The 13,958-nt window shown below is 36.6% G+C and overlaps 1 pseudogene; it reads left to right on the top strand.

Moving 5' to 3' along the window:
• The first annotated feature begins 8,750 nt into the window (after positions 1-8,750).
• Positions 8,751-9,494, top strand: LOC143858980 (secreted RxLR effector protein 161 pseudogene; annotated as a pseudogene).
• The last annotated feature ends 4,464 nt before the right edge of the window (positions 9,495-13,958 follow it).

Below are 13,958 nucleotides of genomic sequence, written 5' to 3'. Positions count from 1 at the left end.
GTTTTAAATTTCAGTTTCGGTACCGGTTTAGGACCCCACAAAAATCAAAATTTCAACCGAAATTTTGAAATTTCGGCTGAAATCCTGCGAAACAAGCAAAATAATATTTTATTCAATACAAAATTTCGGTAAAATATTAAATTAAATAATAAAAAACGGGTTTTTGGGTGAAATTTCGGGAAAAAACGAAATTCCGACAAAAAATTCAAACGAAATAAAATACCATTTAGGGTTTATATGATTTCGGTGTCGGTCTCCACAGAAATTTCGGTCTGAAATTTCATATTTCGGTCAAAATTTAAAACCATGACTATAAGTCCCCACCTCCAATTTCACCCCAACATACACATACTACTACAATTATCCACTTCTGCCATCTTATCATTAACCAAAACAAGAAAACAAACACCAACACACACATGGACAGTGGAGGTTAAAAACACAGTGACCCCATGTTGTTTTGATGATCCAAAGCATTCATCTGATGGGCCCTGACATAGATAGGATGTGCCTAAAAAATCATCTCCATAGGATCATCCTAACCCTTTGATTTGTGGAGGTAAAAAATGGACAAGTTTAAAATCAACCTATGTAGCTGATTTTTTGGGCACACCCGATCTATGCCAGGGCCTGTCAAATGAATGTTTTGGATTATCCAAATAATGTGGGCACACTGTGTTTTTTGGTCGGCCGACTAGAGAAGTCGGCGGACTAGAGAAGCTTCTCTAGTTGGCCGACTAGAAAAACTTTCCTCTATATATATATATATATATATAATATATATATATATATATTATATATATATATATATATATATATATATATATATATATTATATATATATATATATATGGGCAAAGGTTTTCTGAGGTATCGCTCACCGTGAGCAGCCCTCTATAAAACACCACCTGCATGTTGTTTGACTCATCCTACCCATTCATTCTATAGGACCTCACATAGATAGGGTGTCCCTAAAAAACCACCTCCATACCATAATCCTAACCATTCGATTTAGAGGAGTTTAATTTGCAGCCATCCATTTTGAAACCTCCACTAATCATAACCATAACCATAACCCATAACCCTAACCATAACCCTAATCCTACCTATAACCTACAGAACCAATGGGTTGGATGAGTCAACCAACTATGGGGAATGGGGTATCTAGAGGGCTGCTCATGGTGAGCGATACCTCAGAAACCTTTTTCCCTATATATATATATATATATATATATATATATATATATATATATATATATATATATAGTTACTAAACCATTCTAAATGAACCAATAGACTCAAACTTATTTGGAACGTCTTAAAAGAGTGAATCAACTTAATTTGTTTCTCGCTCATCCTTTGAACAAGATTTGGATATAGGACTTCTTTGTACATCTTCTTTACATCTTATAACCCTCTTTGAAGGGATTTTGTTTTTCTTTCTTCAAAGATACAAAGATTTTATTGGGCGAGTGTAGGAGACTCGGAAAATCTTTGAATGATTAAGTTGGACCTGGACGAACCTAATTTCGTTTGAGACTGGTGGGTTTTCTGTAGACTCAGTCATGAGTTGGACCAAGACCTAGACGAACCTAATTAGCCCCGAATGGAAACCCTACACTCAAGATTTTATATACTTTGTTGACTCGGTCATTTTTGGACTCAACCTAGATAAAAGCTGGACCTGAACGAACCTAATTCCGCCCTCCAACTGGTAGTAGCACTCGGAAGCACAGCTTCAATACATTAGCTACAGAACAGGCTTGCTATCGTGATAGAGAGGTGAATGTACTAGCACAGTTGGCACCATTTTGTCGGATAGAAAACCAAACAGTCTGTCTACCTGCTTAGAAAAAGTCTCGCTAGAGGACTGAAAGGGCCTCATCACTTCAGAAATTTGGCGAGCTACCATTTATGACAACTCATGGGAATTCCTATCCATATGCTTCCTAAGGGTGGCTTCCACCTCCTGAAATGGCATAGGCGCGTCAGGGCTTCGTCCACATGAGAGAGACTCTCTGGTAGGCATAGCATTATTTAGATTTTCCTCTAGCAAAGGATTTTCCCAGTTAGAAGTCACTTTATCATGTGTATTAGCACTATTGGAAACATTAGAATCACTAGAATTCCGGGAAACACTGAGGCCCGTAGTTTTACGTCATGTATTGTGAGCCATTTAAATGCTATGCAATGCACCGTGTCCCACCGTCCGTGCCGAAAAGAGTGGTGGCGTTCGATCAGAATGGAGGGGCGCTCCTGCGCGGACGGTCAGTGTGACCATCTGATGTTGGTATGTGTGTGTGGAGCGTGTGAGAGTGTGTACTGGTTCCTCTGTACTTACATAGATGGAAAGGACTTTTTAGGTGTATTCGTGACGTCTAAACGTAGAGACTCTCAGGGTCAGCAGATCGTTGGACTCAAGCTAAACGACAAAAGGGACACAGACAGAACGCTAGTGTGAGGGATAGTTTAGTTAAAGAGATAGACTCACATAAGAAGATGAATTCATTGCTAACTTAATCTACTTGCTACAGTTACGAAAAGTAAAGGGTACAAGTGCTTAAAAGAAAAGATAAAATGCTAAAAACATGTTTGGATTTGGTTTCGGGACCTCTTCCATGGAGAAAACGTCTCCTTATATAGCTTTATTCTGGTAACCGTTCTTCATTACCCCACGTTCTCTTGGAGGGAACTTTTTTTGTAACTACCCATGATGGGTTCCTTATTCTCAGGTCCTCCATTTTCCAGGTGGTTGTCATCCACCTTCTCACCATTGGAAACTGTAATGCCACATCCTTGAATCAGTCAAACTGGATGTTCTCTTAGTAATTTGGTCCTGGCCATTTGACAGATTGGCTTTAAGTTTGAACACACACTAGAGGGGGTCTTCTAATAACAGTTCGTCTTTCTAGATTCCCATATAGGCACATTCCTCCACGCGCCCAATAAATGCCAACGTGGCATATACTTTGTTGACCCAACTACAAATGGTTAGTCAGGAAATTTTCTAAGCCCGTTTTTGTTTTGGATTTTGTGAATCGATTTTGAGTCCAAAACAGATCATTGGACTCAAAACTAAACGCAACTTGCATCAAATAATCAGTTCTGGAATCAAAATTGATTCTAAATATCTAAAACAAAGAGGGCCAAAAGCTTTGAGCGAGCCATGTTATTTAATCTAAAGACCTAATAAATAAACTGATGAAGTCAAGTCAATTGATGGCCTACACAATCCAAGTGACTAGTCCCAATCACCATACGTAAAGTGAGCAATGATTTTTCCTCCTCACAAAAGAAGTTGATGTAATGTGTAGTAATTAGGAGTCAAGAAATTAGGTGAGGCCACATTAGATAAAATGTAATTGGTAATCAATGCATCTTCATTTCTTTCCATATAAAGGCCAAGCGAGATAAAATGAAATTGGGAGACAAAAAAATTCGTCATCTTTGACTTTTTGTATGTTCTGGTCATTTTTGTATGCAAATCTCATCCTTTTCTTATATTTTAAGAACCACATCTTTTCTAAAAAATTAAAAGCTTTTTATTTTCAAAACCACTTTTATTTTTAAAACCTCGAACACCAATTACTACTTTTTGCCGTCGATGGGAGCCGATAAAGTTGCCCCCCTTCAACGATAAATTCGCCCCTTATGGGGCCTAACAAAATTATTTAGGTACGAATTTATCAGCCACCCCTAAAATCGATTTCCCTTTTAATATGATTCATTTCGCTTTCCATGTTCATTTGGATTATGAGAATCGATATAATCAGTTTTCGACTAAAAATCAATTCTAAAAACCCAAAACCAATAGGTCCTTAGCTAGTAAAACCAATGCTCTACAATCCGTGTGGACAGTCTGCTGATACGTATGCAAACTCTCGTTCACTAAAAATGGTTAGCAATGGAATATTCTAAACCCATTTTTGTTTTGGATTTTTAGAATTGATTTTTAGTCGAGACCAAGCCTTGGTGCAACGGTAAGGTTGCTCTATTTTGAACTGGTGGTCACAGGTTTGAGTGCCGGAAACATCCTCTTTTTCAAAGTAGGGCTGCGTTCATCTAGCACTCCCCAGGCCCTGCCCTTTTAGAATAGATTTTTAGTCCAAAACTGATAATAGGACTCAAAATAAAATGTAATTTCAGTCCAGTAATCGTTTTGAATGCAAAATTGATTCTAAATATCCAACAGCAACAGGGCTAAAAGCTCTGAGCTGTTATATAATCTATAGACCTGATAAATGAATGAATTGATGACGTCAAGTCAATTGATGACTCTGTCGCCCGTTCATGTGACAGGGCCAAACTTGCACCCCTAGTTATAACCCTCCAATTTGAAAGAATTGAGAAGTGTATATATTCAAGGCCACAAATTTGAGGGTTAGGATCATCCAGTAGGAGTGGTTTTTGATGCATGGCCTCAATTGTACTTCAGCCAATATTGAAATGCACATGTTAAAAGTTAAAACCCCTTTGATACAGCAGGGGTTTACTAACAAAAGAGGGTATGTATACCATTTCCTTTTTTAAAAGAAAATTGTTAGAAAGAGCGTGGTTCTTAGTCTTTAACCTAAAACCCACTTTTGAGCCCATATGCATCATGTGAATATGATTCGAACCATCTGTCCCATCCTCAACCACAGCCACATATACAGCCAAATGCCTCGACCAGAATAATAGTGAGGACCGGTGCTGAAAATATTGGATGGGAAAAGAATTTGATGACTTGAAATTTATCACTTCTTTGACCAACTGTAGTAATCTAAATGAGTTATTCATACAGAGAAATCATTTTGGTGGCCTATTTCCCAACTACATAACCAATGTCTCTACTCACCTTTATCCGTTGGCAATGGGAATCTCATCAACTTACATCATTTAAGTATATATTCAACCTTCATCGCAGGTTCGATTCCCGCTTCAATTGGGATGCTCCAGAACTTACAACAACTCTACTTGGGAAATAATAGTGTTGGAAAAGTAACTCAAATGTGAATTACCAAGTGGGGCCTACCCAAGTCCACCCAAAGCAAGAATATCTATTTTCTTTCTAAAGTAATCGAGTGAGAGTCCAGATTGTTTTGAGAGTTCTTTATTTGCTCTTATCCAAAGTTATAAAAGTTAGAGCTCAGTTAGCTTTAGGAAAATAAGAGTCATATAGAGTTACAATGGTAAAAGGAGACAGAAACTTGTGATATCCATGTACAATGGACTTCTATTTAAAAAATTGGTTCAGATAATGTGAAGTGTGAGAAATATAATGAAGTATTTTTTGTGTTCTCCTCTCCTCTTCTATACATGTGTATTTCTAGTTCATAAAAATTCAACATAGTGGTATCAGTGCAGAAGGTCTTGGGATTTTTTCAATCGAGTAGAGAGCAGAAAAGCCAGGGCAAATTCAAGAAAACACCAGTAAGGGTTCGGTAAGTTCGCAACATGGCAGGTAACACCAATTCTTCAAATTTTCAGCAAAGTGTTCCTTTATTTAAATGTGATAATTTCAATTTTGGTCAATTAAGATGAAGACATTATTTATGTCTTATGAATTACGGGAATTGGTGGAGAATGAGTATGAAAATTTTGCAGAACAGGAAAGATTGACCACGGCACAAAAGAACGAATTAAAGGAGAACAAAATAGAAAGATGCAAGGGCTCTTTTCCTCATCCAACAAGCCATCGATGAACCGATATTTCCAACGATTATGGCTGCAACTACATCAAAGGAAGAATGTGATTTGCTTAAAGAAGAATATCAAGGTACAACGAAGGTAATCTCTGTTAAGTTACAAACCCTTCGTCGTGATTTTGAAAATTTGATTATGAAAAATAATGAATTAATTCAATTGTTTTTCACAAAAGTTAGTTCTATTGTAAATTAAATAAAAACTTATGGAGAAAAATTAGATCATCAAAAAATTGTTAAAAAAGTGTTAAGGAGTCTTCCAAATAAATTTGATCATGTAGTTGCTGCCATAGAAGAGTCTAAGGATTTATCAAAATATTATATCAATGAATTAATGGGTCATTTGCAAGCACATGAGCAGAGATTGAATAGGACTGCAGAAAATCCACTAGAGCAAGCGTTTCAATCAAAAGTGGATTTCAAGAAAAGATCAGATGATTCAAATAAAGGTTTCCGAGGAGGTAGAGGCCGTGGGCATGGTGGATTCCATGGCAGATGAAGAGGTAGAGGCCAATTAAGTGATTATCAAAGAAATCAAAGTGGAGGTAACCATGAATCGACTTCATTATTTTGTTCCTTTTGCAAGAGATCAAATCATACTGATAAAGATTGTTGGTATAAGGATAGTGAAAATCAAAATAGAAATTTATCGCAATATTTTTATTGCAAAAAGTATGGCCATATTGAGAAAAAATTGTCATCAAAAAACTAGAGAACAAGCAAACTTTCATGAAGATAAAAGTAATGAAAAAGAAGATAACTTGTTTTTATCATGTCTTACTGCTAATGTTGAATTGAATGATAAAATATGGTAATTAGATAGTGGATGTAGTAACCACATGACCGGGAACAAGGATTATTTTCTCAAAATAGATGAAACTGTCAAACCACGAGTAAGGATGGGTGATAACAATCATGTTAATGCCCATGGAATTGGTTATATCGTAGTTTCTACAATGGTTGACAAGAAACAAATTCATGATGTTATGTACATTCCTAGGTTGGCTCAAAATATGCTTAGTTTGGACCAGTTGATAAAAAATGAGTACCGTGCTATCTTTGATGAAGGAGAATGTAAACTCTATAATAAGAAGAGAATGAAACTAGTGGTCTATATTAAGATGAAAGAAAACAAGATGTTTCCACTAGTGTTTTCAAAACTAATATTCAATGTTTTTAGTGCATGTGATGATGACTATGTTACGGCATAGGAGATATGGACATTTGAATTTTGGTGGATTATCTTTATTGCAAAAATTGAATATGACTATCGGTTTTCCTTCTTTGAAATATGATGAAAAAGTGTGTGAAGCTTGCATTTTGGGAAAACACCACCGTGAGCAATTTCCAAGTGGTAAGTCTTGGAGGGCATACAAGCTTTTAATGCTTGTACATGCCGATATATGTGGCCTTATGCAAACCTTATCCTTGAGCGGAAATAAATACTTTATTATATTTGTTGATGATTACACAAGGAAGACATGTGTTTATTTTCTGAAACAAAAAGATGAGGCGTTCTCTATCTTCAAATAGTTCAAGGCACTTGTTGAAAACCAAAATGGTCATTATATTATTACTCTTCTTACAGACTGTGGTTGGTGAATTTATTTTCAAAGAATTTTAGGATTTCTGCAATGATAGTGGAATAAAAAGACAGTTGACAGCGAGCTATACCCCACGGCAGAATTGAGTCATAGAGTGAAAAAATAGAACCTTTGTTGACTCGGCAAGGAGCATGCTAAAAGATAAGAGGTTGCCTAATGATTATTGGGCTGAAGTAGTGGCCACGGTGGTCTACCTATGCAATCACGCTCCTACAAAAGCAGTTTAAGGAAAAACTCTATATGAGGCTTGGCGTGGAAGAAAACCCAATTTGAGTCATTTTAAAAATTTTAGTTCTATAGCCTATGCTTTTGTTCCTTTTGAAAAAAAGACAAAAGTTAGATGATAAAAGTAGAAAGTGTATTTTTATTGGCTATAGTGTGGAGACAAAAAGGTACAGACTTTATGATCCTATTTCCAAAAAATTGATCATAAGTCATGATGTTATTTTTAAAATTGATCATAAGTCATGATGTTATTTTTAATGACAAAGATGTTTGGAATTGAAAAAATGGTGTAGAAGCCACCATGTGTTCTAAATAAAAACACATCAAGTGAGACACCTTCTCTTGAGATTTGCTTACCAAATCCTTTTGAGTCACCAAGTCCTTTTAGTGATTCCACTCCCATGAGAATGAGAACTCTTGCTTATATTTATGATTCATGTGAGTTTGCCTGTTTTGCAATTGAGCCTTTTAGTTTTGTTGATGCAGTGAAAAAGAAAGAATGGTGTGATGCAATGAAGGAAGAGATTGATGTAATTACGAACAACAATACTTGGACATTGGTGGATTTGCCTCCAAACAAAGAAGCAATTAGACTTAAGTGGATTTACAACTTCAAGTTTAATGCCGACGGTTCTCTCCAAAGACACGAAGCTTGGTTAGTTGCAAAGGGTTATGCCCAAAAGCCAGGTATTGATTTCTTTGATATATTTGTACATGTTGCTAGAATGGATACTATGAGCACTACTTTGGCTTAAGCTGCTCAAAAGAATTGGCAAGTTTTTCAGCTTGATGTCAAATCAACATTTCTAAATTGTGAACTTGAGGAAGAAGTGTATGTGGATCAACATCAAGGTTTTGAAATCAAAAGCATAGAGTATAAAGTGTACAAATTGAAGAAGGCACTCTATGGGCTTAAACAAGCGCCACGAGCATGGTATAGTAAAATTGACAGGTATTTTCTTGAAAGCTTATTTCAAAAGAGTGCTAGTGAACCAACACTTTATGTTAAAATTCATGGTGATGATATCCTAGTTGTTTGTTTATATGTGGATGATATGATATACACTGGGAGTTCTCTTGATATTATTAAGGAATTTAAAGAGAGCATGTTGAAAATTTTTGAAATGTCAGATTTTGGTCTATTGCATTATTTTCTTGGAATTGGAGTCAATCAAGGATCTAATGAGATTTTCATATGTAAGAAAAATATGCTTTAGATTTATTGAAAAAATTTGGAATGGCAAATTATGCACCTGCAAAAACACCTATGAATACTAATGAGAGACTTAATTTACAAGATGGAGTTGAAAAAGCAGATGAGAAGAATTTTAGAAGCATTGTTGGTGGTTCAATTTATCTAATTCATACAAGGCCAGATATTATGTTTGCAGTTAGAATTATTTCCAGGTTTATGCACAGTCCAAGCAAGTATCATTTTGGGGCAGCAAAGAGAATTATGAGATACATCCAAGGCAAAGTCAATTTTGGTATTGTGTACTCAAAAGTCACTAACAATAAACTGATTTGTTTTTCTGATAGGGATTGGGCAAGTTTCATTGATGATCGAAAAAGCACAACGAGCTACTGTTTTAGCCTTGGATCGGGTGTCATAGCATGGGCATCGAAGAAGCAACTCACTACGGCTCTCTCAAGCATGGAAGCCGAGTATATTGCTGCTACAACTACATCTTGTCAAGCAATTTGGCTACAAAGGATTTTGCGTGATTTGAAGGAGGAACAAACAGGGCCTACATGGATGTTTTGTGACAATAAATCCACAATTGCCTTGACAAAGAATCCAATTCACCAAGAGAGGACGAAGCACATTGAGATACGTCATCAATTCATTCGAGAAGTTACTACGAAAGAAGAAGTTGAACTAAAGCATTGCAACACTGAAGATCAAGTGGCGGATATTTTTACCAAAGCTTTGCCGGAAGATAAGTACAAGAAATTTCATCATATGATGGGAGTACAATGATTCACCTAGTTTGAATTAAGGGAGCGTGTTGGAAACGTAACTCAAACGGTGAATTACCGAGTGGGGCCTACCCAAGTCCACCTAAAGCAAGAATATCTATTTTCTTTCTAAATTAATCGAGTGAGAGTCCATATTGTTTTGAGAGTCCTTTATTTGTTTTTATCCAAAGTTATAAAAGTTAGAGCTCAATTAGCTTTAGGAAAATAAGAGTCATATAGAGTTAGAATGGTAAAAGGAAACAGAAACTTGTGATACCCACGTACAGTGGTCTTCTATTTAAAAAATTGGTTCGGATATTGTGAAGTGTGAGAAATATAATAAAGTATTTTTTGTTCTCCTCTCCTCTTCTATACATGTGTGAGAAATATAATAAAGTATTTTTTGTTTCCTCCTCTCCTATTCTATACATGTGTATTTCTAGTTCATAAAAATTCAACAAATAGTTTGTCAAGGAAAATCCCATACAATATTGGAAATATTATTCAATTGAGCGACCTCAATTTAGAATATAACAACCTGCAAGGAAGCATACCTCTGACTCTTGCAAATTGTACAAAACTTTTAAAATTGAGCCTTTTCCGAAATAACCTTAGTGGCACGATACCAAAACAAATTATTGGCCTTTCTTCGCTACCAATACGATTCGATTTGTCTCAAAAAAAATTTACTGGCTCCCTCCCATCAGAAGTGGGTAACTTGAAAATTCTAGAGCTATTGGATGTTTCTGGGAACAAATTGTCAGGTGATATTCCACGCACTCTTGCAAATTGTAAGAGCATGCGAGAACTTTATATGCGGGGTAACTCCTTCCAATGAGATGTTTTGTCAGTTTTTACTACATTAACATCCATTGAAGCCTTTGATCTTTCGTATAATAACTTCTCAGGGAAGATTCCAAAATATCTAGAGGGGTTTCAGTTTCTACAGTATCTAAACTTGCCTTTCAATAATTTTGAGGGTGAAGCACCAAAACGGGTCTTTGGAATGCCAGTGCAATTTCAGTCCTGGGAAATAATAATCTTTCTGGTGATATGGGAAAGTTTCTATTTACATTGGGAGTTATTTTTTATATATTTAGCTATTTCATTTCTAGGGAAGTGCGCCCTTGCGGAATAAAGTGCAAAGGGCGACCCCATTGGTCCACTTCAATTTGACACCACCGGAATTACAAGTTCTCCCAGTTACATTTTTTTCCCTTTAATAGGCATTAATTACGGGATTCTAATTGCGTTTTTCACAATACAATTAAAGCTAACATATCGCTTTAGCAACCTCCCATTAGTTACAGGTTCTAATTTAGCCATCTCGTCATCTCTCTCTGCAGATTTTGAGTAACTAGAAAAAAGACGAGCAATGTGGGTATGACTAGATAAAAAAGCAGTTCAAGTGCGTATGAAAAAAACTGAAAGTTACATGACTGGATTAGTATAAAGAAAAAGTAATCTAGTTAGAGTATCGGTAGCTTACCTTGTTTTTACTCTATACAAAGTTGCAACTACAGCATTGTTTTTCTTGGTTACTTATGCTAATAATTTGCTTAACTTGAGAGATCACTTTGGCCCCATTTTTGTTTTCGATTTTGAGAATTGATTTTGCGGTCAAAACTGATTATTAGGCGCAAATATCAACCACAAATGGTTGATCTACCTTTAATTGATCTGAACCTTTCATTTGATTGCCCTTGCTTTGGATCTCCTATGACCCAAAATCATGCATTTATAATGTCCAATAATGTGAACTGTTGTTGAATGTGAAACGGCTGCTATTATGTAGTTTTGACCGTTCATTCAATGGCCATAAGAGAACAAGTGAGAGAGAGAGAGAGATGGCTAAATTAATGGGAGATTGGTAAAACGATATGTATTGTGAAAAAAAGCAATTAGAATCCCGTAATTAATGCCTATTAAAGGGCAAAAAAAGTAACTGGTAGAACTTGTAATCCCGGTGGTGTCAAATTGAGGTGGACCAATGGGATCGCCCTGTGCACTTTATTCCGCAAGGGCGCCTGTGAGTAGGGCTGCAACTCGAGCCGGGTTTTACCCGACCCGCATCGACCCGACCCGAAAATAGCCTGGGTCGGGTTCAGGTTTCATGGGTTTCGGGTCGAGCCGGGTTCAGCATTCAAAAGCCCGCATGAATCTCGGGTCGAGCCGGGTTTGAAGGTGCCCGACCCGACCCGACCCGAGTTACATAAGTTCTAGTATGTACATTTTTTTCTATTGTTAGTTAAAAGTTAAAGGGATAATTACATTTACACCCCCTCTAGTTTCTGACACATCCACTTCCACCCCTATAGTTTAAAACGTGACAAATACACCCTTGTAGTTTCAATTTGTTTAAGGTAGGCCCCCTCAGCTGAAGGTTCGTCCATAGATTGAAGGGTTAGGATGATCCAATGGAGCTGATTTTTTGGGCACACCCTATCTATGTCAGGACCCATCAAATGAACGCTTTGGATCATCCAAACAATGTGGGCCCACATTATTTGGATGATTTTTTGGTAGTGTTTGGATTCGGGTAGGGGCCTACATTATTTGGATGATCCAAAGCGTTCATTTGATGGGTCCTGACATAGATATGGTGTGTCCAAAAAATCAGCTCCATCGGATCATCCTAACCCTTCAATCTATGGACGAACCTTCAGCTGAGGGGGCAAACCTTAAACAAATTGAAACTACAGGGGTGTATTTGTCACGTTTTAAACTATAGGGGTGGAAGTGGATGTGTCAGAAACTAGAGGGAGTGTAAATGTAATTATCCCAAAGTTAAAAGTGAAAACCCACGCACCCACTGTTACTGTATGTGAGTGTAATTTCTGCTTCTATGAGTTGAGTTGATTCAAGTGTTTGATTCAGCATTGTTTGATTGTAATTACAACATTGTTTGATTACAGCATTGTTTGATTCAAGTGTGATGTGAGTGTAATTACATCATTGTTTGATTCAAGTGTAATGTGAGTGTAATTTCTGCTTCTATGAGTTGAGTTGCCTTGCCAAACAAGAATTTTCCTTAAAAATTTGCGTCAACGTGAAAAAACCCGACCCGACCCGACCCGAGATTTATCATGGGTAGGGCCGGGTTTGGGAATCGTCGGTTTGCCGAAAAAAAACCCGACCCGACCCGACCCGAGATATTTCTCGAGTAGGGTTGGGTTCTCCAAAACCCGACCCGCCCGACCCGAGTTGCAGCCCTACCTGTGAGTCTAGACTTCCTCTTCTTTTCTTTTCCAATTTTGTATCTAGCTTTAGTTGTTTGGATAGCTAGCCATTCCTATTTGGTAGCTATCTCTTAGGGGCCGTTTGGATACACGGAGTTTAGAATCCAGGTTTTTAGTTTGAAAACAATGTAAAAGAGGGTTCATGATAAGGCTGCTGCATGCTATCTTGGCAGCATTTCTTGGATTTTAAGTGAGAAATTCGGGTTTAAGTATGAACTGTTTTAGGAGTTTACAGTGTGTGTGCCATGAGTTTACAAAATAAGTAGATCTTGATAATAATTCCTGATAATTTTGTTTTTGAAAATCTTATTTTATAAATACTTTGATATGGGGCACATTCCATCAAAATAATTAGGTCTATCTATTTGTTTTGGGTATGAGTAGAATTTGATTTAAAATTATTTCAAGGCCAAGCGAGAGATTGTTAGTTGTGTGACGTTTAAAATCTCTTCATTCCTATTTGCTGTTGTGGTTTGATATTATCTTTAATTTCTTATCATTTTATCTTATCCCACTAGATAAGAACAAACAACAAATACAGAAATTTTGTTCCTATCTTCATTTTACATGTCTAATGAGAGAGATTTAGAGTGAACCTAAATTATAAACGGAGGATCACCCTTGGCATTGTCACTGTGATTTCTTACTATCTCCCATTGGATTTTCCATTTTGGCCAAGGTGTATGACCTTCCTCAAGGTGAGTTTTAATTTTATTTATTTATTTATCTTTTATATTATTTTAAATTCAATATGTTTATTATATTCGCATGGAGAGAGAGAGAGAGAGAGAGAGAGAGAGAGATTAGGCCCTTTTTGGATTGCAAAAAAAAAAAAAAAAAAAACTTTCAAAGGAAATTTTTTTCTCAGGCAATTTTTTTCTTCAGGAAATATTTTGGAGAGGAATTATGAGTCAAGAAATTTATTTGTAGGTGTGGCTTTTGTGGACCCCCTCAAGGGGGACAAAAACCAAATCGTAGACATGGAAAATAGGAGGCCAAATTCCACATAACAGGACAAAGACGATGCCCTACAAGAATCGCCATACAGTTCACTTGGACGAAATTTTTTGAAATGGAATTAGGAGTTCACAAATTTATTTGTAAGGTGTGGCTTTCGTGGACCCCTTCGAAGGGGAAAAAACCAAATTGTAGACTTCGTAGTTTTGGAGTGGAATTATGATTACAAAAGTTTCTTTGTAAGGTGAGTCTTTTGTGAACCACTTCAAAGCGGAAACAAAAATCAAATG

This window comes from Tasmannia lanceolata, unplaced genomic scaffold (assembly GCF_043159265.1).
Source record: "Tasmannia lanceolata isolate RefF3 unplaced genomic scaffold, GAP_Taslan_0.1 ptg000029l, whole genome shotgun sequence".
Lineage (NCBI taxonomy): Eukaryota > Viridiplantae > Streptophyta > Magnoliopsida > Canellales > Winteraceae > Tasmannia > Tasmannia lanceolata.
The sequence above is the reverse complement of the archived record's forward strand: the minus strand, read 5'-3'. Positions and strand labels throughout refer to the sequence as shown.